The sequence below is a fragment of the Lynx rufus genome, unplaced genomic scaffold (genome assembly GCF_022079265.1).
Source record: "Lynx rufus isolate CCGP_SWC_20201006 ecotype Redwood Valley unplaced genomic scaffold, mLynRuf1.p SCAF_5, whole genome shotgun sequence".
NCBI lineage: Eukaryota > Metazoa > Chordata > Mammalia > Carnivora > Felidae > Lynx > Lynx rufus.
In genome coordinates this window covers 27450304-27465953 of record NW_025814867.1, presented here as the reverse complement: position 1 = coordinate 27465953, position 15650 = coordinate 27450304, and the positions used below count along the sequence as shown (strand labels likewise).

At 41.0% G+C, this 15650-nt stretch overlaps 1 protein-coding gene and 1 non-coding gene across 2 annotated transcripts in view; one reads left to right on the top strand and one right to left on the bottom strand.

Annotated features, from left to right (window-relative positions):
- The window catches only part of NEK11 (NIMA related kinase 11), a 261051-nt gene that overhangs the window by 18154 nt on the left and 227247 nt on the right, over positions 1-15650 (bottom strand). The gene's annotated exons all lie outside the window — the stretch shown is intronic.
- Positions 3907-4009, top strand: LOC124527394 (U6 spliceosomal RNA). Its single transcript, XR_006965852.1, has one exon. It is a non-coding gene; the product is annotated as a U6 spliceosomal RNA (small nuclear RNA).

The following is a 15650-nucleotide window of genomic DNA, read 5'->3' as shown; positions in this document are numbered from 1 at the left end:
AAGTTTTTGAACCAAAAAGGAAAAAAAAAAACCAACAAAAACAAGAAAGCACCCTTCCCACCATAAAACAAAACCCCAAGTCATTTGTAGGCACTTGAGAGTTTGAGAAGCAATGACTGGAACTCTGGATCACACTTTGAATAGCAAGACTCCAAAAAGCATTTAAAGCTACGAATTCTCTTTTGACAGAGTTCTGAGGCTTTTATGCAATCAGGCCAGCTTACCAAGCTCTGAGGCATCATTTCGCATACCAGCACCCTCTGCAGAATTACTAAATTTGCTTTTTTACAACATGAGTTTAAATCTGATAAGAGTCATAAGAAAGGGACCTCCATCAGTTTCAGACTAAAGCACTCTCTCTCTTTCTCTCTCTCCCCTCTTCCCTTTCCTTCTCCCTGGAGACCTGGTGCACAGATTTGGGTTGGTAATAATCTTGTATTCATAACACATTCTCAGCATCATGTTTGTTTCAAGAGGAAGATACCAGCCTTGCTCAGGTTGAAGATTATGAATTACAGTTTGGTAGTTTGCTGGGTTTGCTACAAGTCTCTTTTTTGACTAAGCAGGAAATCGTTTTTTCCTTCATTTCAGGAAATATTGTATTCTAATTTTATCTTACTGATGATCTGACTGGGAAGTGACAACCAAGCATAAGCCCATGTTAATAATTTTGTCTTCTTTTCTTTGTTTCTGCAAAAACCACTTGGTGTGAAATAAAGTTTCAATTAGGTCTAATATATGGGTTGTCTTGGGACACACTTGGGAAGACACAGGAAGAATTAAATTGCAGGTTTTAGTTGAACCATATGAAATTGCCACTTTCACAGGTTAAAGAGCAGCGAAACATTGGCAGCTTCTTTTAATCAGCCTAATTATAATGTTTCAATTTAGAATTTCTTGACCTAGGGAATATCAAGAGAGTAGCAAGTGCTATTTGTGGAGGCTGGGCTGCTCTATTTCCTTGGAGATTTTTTTTTTTTTTTTTTTTTGGAGGTTAGGACAAATGCTCTGAAGGCTAGATAACCATTTTTCTATTCTGAGCAGGGAGAAATGGTGTTAGAAGGTCAGGTTTGGTTATAGATTCAGGATGAAAGTATGTATCCTTGAAGGAGGCTTATCACCTTCCGAATCTGTGAAATATATAAATGGTGCCAAACCTTGACACGACAAACTAGGGTGAATTTCTTTTCTACTTCCTTGTTACAGTCAAATGCAGGTAATGGTTTAACTCTGATCACAGCAAGAAGAGCTTTTCCCTATCACAAACTAACACCACTCTTTAGTCAGAATGTGGGAGTGGAAGAGTCAAAGGGAAGTGTAAGAATCTAGTCCCTTTCTTATTCTTATCACAATTATACTGTAGGCATGCTGTGTTCCATGGTACTCTAAGACTATTCTATGATAGTTCCATGGTACTCTAAGACTATTCTATCATATTCTATGATTCTATTCTATGAATCCCATCAGAGTGTAATGAAGTATTTAAGCATGCTGGCCCAGGATCACGCTTTAAGTAGCAAAGGTAGGAATCATGTATTATTTGTAATGGTGTGCATAGTGCTTTTAAGAGATCTTGGCACACAGAAGGCATTAACAACTGTTTTATCCCAAGTTTTAAAATTTGTTGAGGGGCTCCTGGGTGGCTCAGTCAGTTAAGTGTCTGGCTTCAGGTCAGGTCATGATCTTGAGGTTCATGAGTTCGAGTCCTGCATCGGGCAGCTGTGCTGATGGCTCAGGGCCTGGAGCCTGCTTCAGATTCCGTGTCTCCCTCTTTCTGTCCCTCCCCTGCTCACACTCTGTCTCTCTCTCTCTCAAAAATAAATAAACATTAAAGAAATTAAAATAAAAATTTGTTGAATAATGGGGTGCCTGGGTGGCTCAGGCATTCCTTTAAGCATCTGACTTCGGCTCAGGTCATGATCTCATGTTCCTGGGTTTGAGCCCCGCATTGGGCTAGGTGCTGACAGCTCAGAGCCTGAAGCCTGCTTCAGATTCTGTTTCTCTCTCTCTCTCTCTCTCTCAAAAATAAATAAACATAAAAAAAAAAGAAATCTGTTAAAATTTGTTGAATAAATGGTGACTTTTAATAACCAATCACATTACCAAGAATTGAAGATATTACATTAAAAATCTTTGTGGATCATAAAAACCAATTTGGCAATAAATATCAGGAGTCACATTCTATGAACCAGTAATTATAATAAAAGGTCATATCCTATAAACCAGTAATTGCAAGACACTTATCTTAGGAAAGTTAAATTGTTTGAAATGTTTGAAAACACCATTAGGTAAAAAAATATTTACCTTATATACATGAGTTGAAAAAAACTGAAAGCCTAAAAGCCAAGAATAAGCTATTATAGATAAAGTAACGATATTTTTAGACTATTTAATATTTAATAACCTTGGGAAATACTCGAGAAAGGTGAGGGTGAAAAACCTTGACACCAATATCTTATCCTTCTTGTTACCTAGCACTATATCATAAAAATGTCCCAAATTACTTAAAATTCTGCCAAAATAGTATTTTTAATGGCTGTAGAATATTCCATTGGATGTAAATAAAGTTATTAACTGTTTCATGAATACACATACACACACATGCACTAAAAAATAACATGCAGATGGGATCATAGCATCCCTATTGTTCTGTACATTTTCTCAGTTGATAATATAGAGGGCTCATCACATAAGCACACACAGATCTTCATTAATTCTTTTCATCTTCAATGCCAGGATAGTATTCCGCTACAGAGATACACGTTGATTTTTCAAAACAGCTCTTATTGATTCCTTTAGGCTATTTATAGCTTCTTTGCTATTAAAACAACCCTTCAACAGATACATACATTTTTGTGCATGTATGCAAGTATTTCTGTAGGATAAATTCTGAAATTGCCAGATCAAAGAGAATGCCCATTTAAAAAATTTGAATAGACATTGCCAAATTGCCCTCCAAATTATCGCACCAATTAACATTCACTTCAACAGTGTATGAAAGTAACTGCTTCATTTTAAAGTGGAAACAGTGAGGAATGCCTGGGTGGCTCAGGTGGTTAAGCGTCTGGCTTTTGATTTTGGCTCAGGTCATGATGTCATGGTTTGTGAGTTTGAGCCCTGTGTCAGGCTCTGTGCTGACAGTGCAGAGCCTGCTTGGGATTCTCTCTCTCTCCCTCTTTACCCCTTCCCCATTCCCTCTCTCTCTCTCTCTCTCAAAATAAATAAACTTAAAAAAAAAATAAAGTGGGAACACTGGATGGGATACAGAGTTGATGTCTGAACAACATGGGTTTGAATGGTTTGTGTGGTCCACTTACATGCGGATATTTTACAGTATAGTACTGGAAATGTATTTTCTCTTCCTTATGATTTTTCTTAATGATGTTTTCTTTTCTCTAGCCTCCCTTATCGTAAAATACAGTATATAACACTTACAGCATACAAAATATGTATTAATCGACTGTTGATGTTATTGGTAAGGCTTCCCTTGAACTGTAGGCTCTTAGTTAACTCTTGGGGAGTCAACATCATATGCAGATTTTCAATTGTGTGGGGGGTTGGCGCCCCAACTCCTGCATTGCTTAAAGACCAACTGTATTTATGTGTATATGTGTATGTGTTTGAAATAGATCTCATGAACCCCAACCATACTATGGCATGATTGTAAATGAGGTCCCCTTTTCTCCTTCCCTACATCCCTTTCCACTTTTTCTTCCTTCCTACCTTCCTTTTTTTCATTTTTTTCCTTCTCTTTCCTCCCTCCCTTTCTGCCTTCCATCTTTATTATTTTATCTAATGGGAAAAGAGACAGAGGGAAAGTCAGGGTAAGGTGAAGGACAGTGAAGAATTTATGTGGCATTTAGGGAATGGGAAGAAAGCAGGAAGTGGGCTTCAGATGGAAGCAAAGTGCTTATTTTGGCAGCATATGGACGAAGATTGGAATGACACAGAGATTAGCAGGGCTTCTGCATAAGATGGCACACAGATTTGTGACTCGTTTTATATTTTTATGGTAACTGTGAGAGGTGATGGACGTATAAATGAAGCCTGTCGTGGCAATCACACCACAAAACATACATATAGCAAACCATCGCATTGTACACCTTAAACTTACGTAACGCTACGTCAAATACATCTCAATAAAGATGGAAAAAACTCAGAAGCAGAATGTTGTGGGAAATACCTGGAAATGTGTGGTGTGGGGCAAGTCAGACATACTGGGGAGGACGGTTTGGATGTGCATTGCTAATCTTCATGAGCACAGGATTCACCTGAGGAGCTTGTTCAGATTCAATAAGTCCGGATGGGGCCTGACCACCTGCATTTCTAATGGGCTTCTGGGCAACACTGCTGGTCTGGGACCACACTGTGAGGAACAGAACTTAGTTGACAAAGCCAGCTTCCAGAAACAACAGGCAGAGGCATTAGTAAGTAGTGAGAAGGGCTGTGAGCATTACCATTTGGAGCCAAGAATGCCTTCTGCAAATGTTACATACAAGGTGGTCAAAGTCGTGAGCTGGCTCCTTCCGTTACTACTACTGTGTCACCCACCCAATTCAGCTTGGCCCACACCAGCACTGGAACCAGACGCTTCACTCAAACCTATGCTTATTTCTTCTACTCTTGCAGGAATCCTGATCTGGAGATCAGATTGTATTTGATTTGCTTCATCTCCAAAACTTAGTAATGATGTCAGTCACACAGAGTCCTCCAACGTTTCCTTCATTCACATAGCGCCTGGTGCTGCTGACACTGTGCAAGGTTTAAGTGGCAAGTGCCCACCTTAAGTTCAGTCCTGAAGGTGCCCACAACCTGCAGCAGGCAGGATTGAAGCCACACCTTGTTGCTTTCCATGCTGGGTGAGGACAAAATGGGAACTATTGCCCAAAGGCCCTGTGTTAAAGTCCTTTGGAATTAAACCATTTTAAGGCTCCTCTACAACTTTCCAATGTTCCACAGAAATGTTTTCTGAAGCGTTATGTTGCGGCAAAGCTAGGATTATTGATGTATGTTTGGGAACTGGGACGTTTTTATATCTAATTCTTCCTGTGGGATGATTTCTTTGCCATCAGTCCTTGTAAATCAAGGGAAGAACAAATGCTAGCTTTAAAAATTCACAAGCTGAGGTTGACAGAAACATTTTTCACCTCTCTGATCCAAGCCAGGCAGTGTTTGATGCTGGCACACCTAGATTTTCCCTCTCTTAGTTTCTGCCTAAGGAAAGCGAGACATGAAATTACTGGTACACACACACAGGCACACACACATGTGCGTGCTCGCACACAAAAGCTCAGGCTTCGAGCCTTAGGGAAACTAGTAAATGAATAGTCTCCTTTTCAAAACATAATAAAAAAGACAAGACTCAGTGCAGGTCTTAAGAACTTTGTCACCTGTTGAGGCTGTTGTTTGCATTTAGGAAACGGGTTCAACGTGAGTAAAAGTGTGTGTTTCTCTCAATCCTGGAGGGACATGCAAGGTTAGCTTTATGAGTGATAGGTACAGACTAAGGATACATGAGAAAGGCTTCTAATATGCTTGTATTCACTTTAAGTTTTGCTCTAATAAGGGATCATTAAAAATATGATTAGCAATTAGGTTGTTTTTATGCTTGAATCACGCTTTCATTTGCATTAAAAAGTTCTATTTGAGTAGAAAAGTCAGAGAGGCATAATGTTTCTTCTCTTTTTCAAGAAATCAAGCTGTTTAAACTGTACAACAACCGCAAAACTACATCTACCTGGTGAACAAAAGAAAAACCAACAGCGGAGAGTTATCTTTACATATCACATAGACAGCCATAAAAATGTTTTGTGTTAATGACTTAAAAGAAATAGAAACATGGGAGTTGAGAGAGCGTGTCCCAGGACCACTTAATGTCAAGGCTCTGTCGCACCAAAGATGTTGAAGGAATTGCTGAAGGTTCGTGGCAAAGCAAGGAGCACATGAACACAGTCTGTTTCAAGAATGCCTCTGAGGCGTGATGGGCTGGCAAGTGGTGCCAGTTTATTAACCTATTGCCTTGGCTCCAAACCCACTCTTCTGGACTCATTCTTCTGATACTGGGCCCCAGACTCTGTGGACCTTTTTGTCTTGCCCACTGCCCCTTATTAGGCTCCATTAATAGAAGGTTCTGGAGGAAAATGGGAAAGCTGGAGCAGAAAAAAGGGATTTGACCTCCAGTTCCATCAGATGCCCTGGTGACAGCACATCTTCTGTCTTCCGGCCAGCAGCAGCTCACTTCAGTGTATGGTGTCTCCATTCCTCGTGGACCCAGCCTCATTGGTTCCATTCAGAGACACCAGCACCAGCGGCTGGCACCCTGTCCTCCAAAATCTGGGTACCATTCCATCGAATCTCTCCTCAAGTTCAGAGACACCAACATGGCCCAGCAATGGCTCCTGAGGGGTCTGCACCCTGGTCCGTGGGCCCCTCCTCTGAGCCTCTGAGTCTTCATGGTCCCAGCCTCTTCCTTTTATTCTCCAGGTCTACGTGGTAGCTGCTCCCCACATTTGCTGCTCCATGATATGCCAGCATCTTTTTGTCTTTTTAGTTGCCCCAATACTTGGATAACAATGCTATATTAAATTCTCTCCATTAAAGTAATTGGTGTGGTTTCTTTCTCTTAATAGGGCCCCGACTGATAGACAAGCTGAGAAAGGCTGGGCAGGATTCTTTTCCAAGACACAACATTCTCTAAGCACGAAAGATTTTCCTGTAAGATTTGTTGTGCAATTTGGTTATTGAATCAGGTATGGGTCAAACTACCTGATCCTTATTTGGAACATCAGAGCACAAGAAAAATCCAGTATCTTGTAAATGGTTTCGTGAGCTTCCACCTCCATCTATTGTTGTTTATGCTCTAAAAGGATAGATAGGATATAGAGTGACCTGAGATGGTGGTTATGGTATTCTCTAACTTAACTTCCTTAATGGAACACACACACACACACACACAGTTTCTTCTATGGAGAAGATGGAAGAAAGCAATGAGAGGTTTCTGGAGATGAATCTGGAGATTCACAACCAGAACTCCAGGTATGGTTAGATGAAGAGAATTCTATGTCATTGAAAGAATAAATGCCAGCTTTGTTGGATTGGCAGCTGACACTAAGTTCTCTATAGAATGGACTAAAAAGTAAATGTATCCTGATTTGAAAACCTTTCAGATGAGTGGGAAAAACTGTCATTTCATTTATTTTTAGTAAAAGCACAATGTTGAAATGCTACTTGATTCAGATGACAACGTGGGCGACAGGACTGCACCCAGAACTTTGCACTACAGTCATTGTAGGAGGAAACACCTGGTTGTACAAGTCCTGGTCACACACATTCCTGAGATTCTTTAGTTTGTGCTGGTTTAAAACAGCAAGATTGCATATGGCAACAGTGACAGGAAACATTTCAGATTTCTTGCTTTGTCTATAACAAAGTGAGGACTGTAAATACTTCCTTTGTCTTGTCTCTTGTCTACAGATGATAAAACTAATCTCAAAGACCTAATGCAACTCGCTCAAGGGCATATACTTGTTTAGTGGCACAAAGTCAGAATTTGTATTTGGTCTCCCTGACTCCAAGAACCGAGCTTCTAATATCTCAAGGCAATGACACATCCTCAACCAACTCTTCCTCCTCATTTTGGTTTTAGGTACTTTCCTTTGGGTGATTACAATTTTGTGGACAAAACTCATAAGTTCTTGGGTGACCATAGTCTGGTTACTTTCTGAGCTTCTCTTACCTACCTGATATTTATGATAGTTTCTAATATTTTCCTAAGATAAGTTAAGCCAATCGGTTCTTTAATAAAAAAAGTTTAAAATATCTCTAGTCTTTGTGGTCTTATATTGAATTAGCTAGTATAGCTCTCTAACACAACAGCCAGTGGTTTACAACTTTTGCTAAATCCTCACCTTCTCCAGGATGTTTACCACTAGACTTTACTGATTTGCACACACCAAATGTTTTCAAGAACTATACCCTTCAAAGATTGTCCCTCCAAGTGGCAAATCTACTGCCTTAGCACGTTAATACTTCTGCTCTTGCATAATCATCCATTTTCCTAAACATTATTCACTCATCAATATTCAGCCAACACCATGGAGTACAACGGCATGTTTCTGTATGCTTTACTGCATTTAATTCAAGGTTCATAATAAACAAATGACAGTAGGCAACATTATCTTTCCCGTTCTCTGGAGCAGAAGGAGGCTCAGAAAGTTCAGGCAGTTTGTGAGAGAGCTACAGAGCTGGTGAGTCACAGAGGAGATTTGAGAGTCCCAGGCTTCCAAACCCAAAGGACTGGTACAGTTGTGGACACACGTAAACGAAGGATGAGGGATCCCAGGAACCACACTGATCCACTGTGGAGCCCATGGGAGGGAAGAAATAACAGGGCCAGTGGATATCTCTTGCTCCCTAACCAGGGCTGAAGAGGCGGGTGGTGCTCATGCTGGGGGGCTAGAAGCAAATGCTGGCTGCACAATGGCAGGGCAACAGCAGCTCCAAAGCTCATTTCAGAGCAGAGTTTGGATGACGCAAATAGCTTGAGATGCCCCAGTGTGTCGTTATGTAATTCCTGTCTGTCCCTGTATTCATCATTTTTCCGTTTAGATACACACTGCACTTTCTTCTATTGATTTTCAAAAACAGCCAAGAAACACATCCCACTGTGGCTGACACTCAGAAGGTATGAATGCCAGGGCTTCTGCCATTGCTTTTCACCTCTAAGTTTGAAAGTATCTTGGTCATGTAAGAAGGAAATTTCTTTAAATTAGAAACAAACAACAACAAAAAACCTCTGAGATGCAAGAGATTTAAAAAATAAAATGAAATCTCTAGAAGGTAACAGTGAAATCATTCATCGGTGATGCTGTCTACAAAATCTCTCCCCACCTAGACCTGAGAATTCACCTTGAAGGCCCCACTGTCTTCTCGAAACACTTCATGTCAGGCCTCACATGAAAACTGCATCTCACTGCAGCCCTACACACCATCCAGAGAAAATCAACCTATGCATATCTGAAAATTGCCCCTATAGCCCATTTACCTTAAGCCCACTCATGATCCACCCAGGGGGTTATCAGAGATTTATGACCAATCTTTTGCAGATTTAAGGATGCAGTAAGGAAGGAACTCATTTTTGTAATATCCTCATATTTCATTCATTCATCCACTCATTCATCCACTAGTTGTTTATTGAACACCTGATCTTTGTGCTGAGAAATCAACAATGAATCAAAGAGTCCTGTCAAATCATCTCAGTATCTTTTTCTTTTTTAAAAAATAATTTTTTAATGTTTATTTTTGAGAGAGAGAGAGACAGAGCATGAGTGGGGGAGGGGCAGAGAGAGAGAGGGAGACACAGAATGTGAAGCAGGCTCCAGGCTTTGAGCTGTCAGCATAGAGCCCAACATGGGGCTTGAACTCAAGAACCATGAGATCATGACCTAAGCCCAAGCTGGACATTAAACCAACTGAGCCACCCAGGCACCCCTCAGTATCTTTTTTCTATTGACAAAACGCAACAAGGAAATCATACAATCATATCTGCCTTTCAGATTTCAATGTTCCACCCTCACATTTCTGAACATGAGGGGAGTTTTCTCTGTAATGTTCTTCAGGCTGTCTGGCAAATGACTCACCCCTAAGTTAACTTACTCATTACTCATTATCACAGATAATGAGTAGATTTAGTGTCACAAAAAAACAATATTAGAAAGTATTTTTCTTGTATCTGAACGTACCAGTCTATGAAGAATCTTGGTGTGATTTGGGGGGGAATGAAATGTCATTGTCTGGGAATTCTGTTTAATGAGAACACCTTCCTGAGCTACTGTGAGCAGGGGGAGAGGAGTGTCATGGCGTCCATGCCTCTGATAGCAGCAGATCCACATTAGCCTGGTCTCAACCAGGAAATGATTCTTTTCATGCCAATGATTTTTTCTTCTCCTTCTCCTTCTCCTTTTTTCTCATTCTTCTCCTTCTTCCTCCTTCTCCTTCTTTCTTTTCTTCTTTCTTTCCTTCCTTTTCTCTTTCTTTCTTTCTTTCTTTCTTTCTTTCTTTCTTTCTTTCTTTCTTCTTCTCCTCCTCCTCCTCCTCCTCCCCCTCCTCCTTCTTCTTCTTCTTCTTCTTCTTCTTCTTCTTCTTCTTCTTCTTCTTCTTCTTCTTCTCTTTTTCCTTCTCCTTCTCCACCGCCTCCTCTTTCTCTGCCTCCTCTTCCTCCTCCCCCTCCTCCTTTTTAAAATAGACTAAATAACAACTTCAATTTCAGGGCCCCAACTTGTGTTACTTTGGTTTTCTGAAAGCCTCAAGTGGGAAACAGTCTCTTCCAATGAATTTTAATATGGTTTTCCCAATACCATGGCAGGTAGAATATTCATGCAGAGAACAGGAGTCCTGTATTAAAGAGAGCTATATGCCAAGCAAACAGAGCATACTGGGGGAATTAAGTAGTACTTGGCATTTTACAGAATGCTTTAGAAGGTGCATGAGTTATATATAAAAGACAGACAACAATGACAACACTTAAATTGAATCTTGAGAATCCCCAGGTGCAAGTATAAATAACTTTTGCAAACTGTAAAAGGGCCCTGATACAAAGAGTAGATATCATAGTCCAGAACAGAGTAGGCAGAAGACTACCAGCAAAATGTGTATCATACAAGGAGGAGAAAAATGAAGCCCAGACTGGAAGAGTCACGCTGTAAAAGGGTAATCCCCAATTCTTAGAGAAGATGGAGATTTATTGTGCTCATTCTCCCTCATCCTCTGCACTCTTTCATTTAACCATCAGAATTTGTTCTTATATTCTGTGTTAATAAGCTGTTTACATGCCAGAGGATAAAGTTGATCATACTGAACAATCCCTGAGATGTTTTTAAAGAGTTCTGAGTTAAGAAACCCCTGCATATTTTAGTATATTAAGATATTCCTGGTGGTTATGGTAAGATTCTACTGCCTGTGTATGGGCAAACCAACCGAGCAGAACCCCTAACCAGAGTCTGATGAGGCTCCACATTAAGTTATGAGTGGATGTTTTTCTGTGTCCTGCTTGTCTTAGAACATCTCTAATAGTGACTGTACTTTAACACTCCTTGATTAGGAGATGACCATAAAAATAGAAAGTCAAAACACTATTAGTTAATTAACGCATGATAATAGGGAAACATACTCATCAAATCAGCCAAGGGCATCCCTGTCATTTATTCCTCAGAGAATTTAAATTAAAATCTGCCTTCAGTTTTGCTCTTATCCTTTCTTCAAGGGTCACATATTTTTAATTTAAAAAATGAGAAGCAAACATTTAATTCTAATTAAAATCAATTGACTGTAAATTCTCTGGGTAATCTTTTACCTTTAAATGGAGTTAGACCCCTAGAAAACTACATGGCTTAGTTAATCATAAAACAGCTTTTTATTTTACCAAAGAAGCCACCTTTATAAAAGCACATCTACATTTCCTGCAGAAGGATTGTTGAGGATATGAGTTTACTCAATATGCCATGTATAAAACACCATGTGAGGAGCCCTGTCTTCCATAAGGACCCACATTCATGTTCCTAATAATGAGAACTAGGAATTGTATTGTATTTCCCCTTTTTGACTTGACTTTCTGGAAGCTCAGGGCCATATTACACACTCAGCCATAGCAACCATGGTCACACATTGACTTCTTCACTCTCTCTGATCTTCATATTATATATATATATATATATATATATATATATATATATATATATAGTATATTATGATGTGATGTGTATATTATGATAGTACATAGGATGTGAAAATGGATTAAACAAACTTCTCTCAGGTATTAGAGGTAAACTGTGATCAGCAAAGCATGCTATTCATATGCGTCAACTGGTAATTTGATTTTCAAATCCTTTTTGACATAGAGTTAGAGAATAAATTTTTAAGTAAAGTAGATTTTCAGTCTCTCAAAGGCAAAGATTGTCTTCCATTTCTCTCTTCATTATTCTCTGCAAACAACAGGGGCTCAACAAAAGCCACCAAAAGCAAACGAGAGGCAACGCTTGCTTACTGAGGGTTTGGTTCATATTTCTTGGAACTTGAGGTAACCTGGGAGGCTATCCTGAAATAGGAGGTTCAGGATAAGAGGTAGATGAAGAAGATCCTGATCTCGCCAGTGAGCAGTTATCTGCTCTTACGGAGGCGGGCAGATGTGTAGGAGTCTGGGTGTGATTACAAGGTGTCCTGAGGCTGGTGCATCGTCGGGTGCAGAGAGCTCTGGTGGAGCTGCAGAACCTTGGCAGCACCGTAGCAGCAGGAGACCACCCTGAGCCTCACTGAGGAGCACACCTGCTCCCACGCCCACCCAGCCGGTTTCAGTGGGCACAGGTGCACAGAAAACACCTCTTTCATATGGAATTGAAAACACTATGATTCTGGTATTCTTCCAGTTTTTCTAAGGTTTGCCCATTATTCTGTATCTGACTCCACCCGGGGTGCTTCTGGCTATTCCGTTTGCACACTCAGGTTATACAAGGGTGACATGGTCGCCTGTGTCCCTCACACCCAGAGGGGCTTAGGGAAGGACAGCTGCGACTCCCTGACTCTATGCCATCTTATCAAGAATCAAAAATAACATTTGTTTCAATTATTTCTTTGCCAATATCTTCATACTGTACTGTCAGAAGGAGTCTGCCTTCTTCTTAAGGTCCTGTGGGTTGGGAGCCCAGATGTGACAGCTTGTTCCATGGCTGGGAATTATAAAGGTCGGGTTGCATGATTTCTTTTTCTAATTTGGCAAATTGAAAACTATTAGAGTCAAAGCTCAACAAATACAGCAATAACATGAGACTTCCTGCTTAACCTGCAGTACGTGGAGGTGTTTAGGGTTTCCAGCATCAAACAGATTGAAGATATTTCAAAATATTATAGGAACAGCTGTGTGAATTTATTACAACTTTATCCTAAATGTGCTTAATTGTTTCAAAATAATGCTTATTGCCCCAGCTGGGAAAGTACAAATTTACTACAATTCAGGCATGATCTTAATGGTGATCAAAGACAAGTAACACATTTGATTTTTGGCTCTAAAAGGAAAAAAAAAATACATCAGCAAGGAAGAGTAAACAAGGGATACTAGGAAGACTGAAGCTCTGATACTTCTTACCTAAATAGTCCTTGAACTTGTGCCCCCACCTGGTCCCCACTCCCCGACTTGGACATCTGTTTTGCAGTTGACAACAGTTAAAGGGCCCTCTTCAGGACTGTTTGCTTGGGAGCAGGATTTCAATTTTGTGTGGAGAAAAAAAGAATATGCATTTCATAGTCAAGTAGATACCAATTCATAAAGTCAGGGGCCCGCTGGGTGGCAGTTGAAAGATCCAGAAAGAGGTGTGAAAAGAGCCATCTAGCATTTATTGAGTGCCCACTTAGTACTAAATACAGTGATATATAGTACTTATGCTCATTATTTCTCCATTTTGCAGGTGAAAAAACCAAGGCTTGAAGAGGCAAAGGGACTTGTCCAAAACCAGAACATAAGAAGGGGAGCTAAGTTGTAAATTTAGATCATTCAAATCCTAAAATCCAACTCTGCTCATTACAGCGATTTACCTATGATGCGCCCTGTTGTTACTGAAATGGAACAATTGGAATTTGGGTGCACGTGTGTTAAGCTTCGGTTGGTGTATACACACACACACACACACACACACATACACACACACGCAGTATTTTGAAAAAATACCTAGAGAAGACTTTTTCAGGGAAGATGAAATCCTGATGACACAGATAAGAGCAAAAGCCCAAGAAGTAGAGGAATTGCCAAGGTGCCTGGCATGAGAACATTCTATTTTACTCCTGAGAAAGGGATGAAAGCAAAAGATGCTGGAAAACTGGAGTGAAGCTGGGGTGGAGACCTCTGGGAGTATAGCAGACTTTGGGCTGTACCCCAAGATCCCCCTTTAGGACTGAAGTCTCATTCCCCAACTTTGGTGAGTGGGCATGGCAAGGAGCCCTCAGACCATGGACCTCTAGAGAGCTGCCCTTGTGCCAGGGCGAACACCCCTTTCTGTGGCCCTGCAGCCCGTGACTGGTGTGCACAGGGCTCTCAAGCTTAGTTCCCTCAAGCCAACTTGGGACAACTTTGCAGGGCTGTTCCAGCTTTAGCACATCCCCTCTGGTCAACGAGGCCTTGATGAGACAGTACCACAGCCCAGCTTCTCTTTCTGCTCAGTCTGCCTTCCTTCCATCCCCCAACACGAGTGGACCCAGAGAGCCAGCCCCCGTGCAGGAAACCTTCTGCAGGAAAACGATCTCAGAGCCTGCTTTCCAGTGAGCGGACCCGCAACAGGTGGCTACCGAGCACTTCTTTAAGAACAGGGGTGCCTAAGTGACCTTAAGTCTTTGTGACACGATGCCTTTATCACTGGCTTCCAAATTTCCAAAAAAGTCTAGTGCCCTCACAAATGATTTGGTTAAGTAGAAGTATTGGGGAAAATGGATAAAGAGGTTATATTTTCAGTCTAGACCAATATGGTGCAGCATGGAGACATGGGAGACAGAAGATGAGATATTTACAACTTGTAGGGACTTTCAGAACTCCCAGAAAGGGCTGTGAACTACCATAGGACATGGACATAGGGCCTGAGCCAAAGTTGCTGAGACCTAAGGGCCAGAGACAAATGGGCTGACATGTGGGTTAGCAATAATGAGGCTGAGCTTCACCTTCACAGAAAGGAGATAAGTAATTCCTGGGCCAGGCAAGTAGACGTTAACGGGTCCATGAGAGTGAGAAGGCATCATGTGAGCAGTGCATGGACCTGTCCATCCCTTTGGAAAAGACGGACCCCTCTCCTGAACTCCCTGGGTGTTGGCTGCACTCAGGTGGCGCTTGACATTCTCCTCGGTCTTGTGAATCACACTTCAGGTGCCCAGTCTCCTTAGCTAGGGTGTAAGGTGTCTCCCTCATTATGCACCTCAAGGCACTTAGCACCTCACATGACAGACTCTCAAGAAAAACACAATTAATTGATTGTAGACCTTGACACAGCTGAGTATGAAGTCTGACCAGCTCTGTAAAGGCTCTCTTAAACCTAATAAGTAAATTTGGAACCACTGCTCCATAGGCAAGAAGCCCTCATTTGCTGGTCACCAAGCCTTCCTTTCCTACAAGTTTTTGTTTGTTGTTTTGCAATTGAAATGCTGGTTTCAATCAGCAGTTCCTTCGGAAGTGCTGCTGCCTGACACTGACCTTTTATTAAAGGAAGGGAATGTTGGAGGCATAACTAACACCTCTTCAACGAGATTTGGAAAGTGAAGAAGAGAACATCATCTATTTCTCCACTGAAAGGTTATTTCAATCAGTGAGATAGAATGAGCTTTATTCAGAAAGCACTTGGAAATCCTGCAATGCCAAGTTCTTTGTATTAAAAACATGTATTTAACAGAGGAGAAGCCTGGGCTGGGACGATGAGATGCTGTCAAAATATAGAGACCAAATACCCACCAACTCAGAAAGGCATGGAACAGGATTTGAGAGCGGCAGACCGAGCCTGGAAGCTAGCTTTGGCCTTGTGTGTCTCAGTTGGCCTTTCTGTAATCACAGATTGTTCATCTTTAAGGTGCGGTTGCATGTACTTATGACAACAAAATGAGCACAAGTAGGTTCCAGAACATGATGC